The following is a 1,638-nucleotide window of genomic DNA, read 5'->3' on the forward strand; positions in this document are numbered from 1 at the left end:
TGTAATATACAGCACTAGACCCTGATATTGATGCGATCCAGCCCTCTGAAATGTCTTTGTAATATACAGCACTAGACCCTGATATTGATGCGATCCAGCCCTCTGAAATGTCTTTGTAATATACAGCACTAGACCCTGATATTGATGCGCTCCAGCCCTCTGAAATGTCTTTGTAATATACAGCACTAGACCCTGATATTGATGCGCTACAGCCATGTGCTGTTTTGTATATCATATCTAAAGCTGCATGTTTTTTTTCACGGTTATCTCATATATAGTATGTAGTTCCCATGTGAAAATTCCCATTTCTGGAAGAATGGTGTAAATATAAATTACAAAAAAAAGACACCAGCTGCATCAAATGTATTATTTTTCATTTATTTGATAATTCATTGATCGTGAAAATAGAATGTCTTTAAAAGGTGGGCATTAAAAAAAAAAAAAAAAACAATCTACAATTTAGCTTTTACTGTTTTTTCAGGTAAGCATTTTAAATGAACATTTGTTGTATAGAGAAAACGATCACGTTTGAATGACAACCCGATTTTTTCTGCTTCAATAAACATGTCTAATCATTTTATATCTATTTTCAGACCGTGAAATAAATCCAGTCCTACCGCTACCCAACACGGACAAACAGCGGAAGTATTTCACAGAAAACGTTAAGTAATGAAAACAAAGCCTGAAAACTACTTGACAGTTGTGTAAAAGACCAAAAATAAAATACAGCCACAAACGGTTGTTCAACTTGGTCCATCTTCACTTGTTTGCAAATATCAATCAATCCCACACCAACGTGACCTTTTACTGCTGCTCTCCCAGCAATACCGAGACGCAGACATATTTAACTATACCTGACCCAGATCCAATTCATCTTTACCTGGGGGAAGAGACCGAGGAAACGTGGCATTCATGGGCCATTAACCAGGACAGCAAGTCTTCATTTTAACTAACTGTTCCTTTTTAAAACAGTAATCTGTGCCACTTCAGTCCTGCAGAACTGTGAATTGGTCAGCTATTGTGATGTCATGCTCTGAATTGGTCAGCTATTGTGATGTCATGCTCTGAATTGGTCTGCTATTGTGATGTCATGCTCTGAATTGGTCTGCTATTGTGATGTCATGCTCTGAATTGTCAGGCTAAGCAGGCAAGCTTTAAACACGAAATAATTATCATTGAATCAAAGACAGAAAGATGCATAATTAAGAGAACAGAAACTTACAATTCAGTGAAAAACATTTCAGTTGGAAGCCTTTGTCTTAAAATAAATAAAGATTAGGGAGGGAGAAAGGCTTCCAGTGAAAATGTTGGCAGTTTTTTTTTTTTTTTTCTAAATGTAACACTGCTGTTTTAATAGTCAAGATAATTCAGAACTTCAAAACAACTTAAACCCTAAATTCTGCATTGGTTAAAAAAAAACTAATAAACCAAGAAAGTGTCAAGCGGCAGACACGCATTTGGGCTCTAGTGCCTTCATCAGTGTTGTGTGGTGTGTGTGTGTGTGTGTGTGCGTGCTGTACACGGCAATGCTGGGGGGACCACACTATACAACACTGATATAAAACCCTGGACAGAACTACAGCAGCTACCCAACATGTAAACTTGTTAAATATTTTACAAAAAGGAGAACAAACACAG

The sequence above is a fragment of the Acipenser ruthenus genome, chromosome 44, assembly GCF_902713425.1.
Source record: "Acipenser ruthenus chromosome 44, fAciRut3.2 maternal haplotype, whole genome shotgun sequence".
Lineage (NCBI taxonomy): Eukaryota > Metazoa > Chordata > Actinopteri > Acipenseriformes > Acipenseridae > Acipenser > Acipenser ruthenus.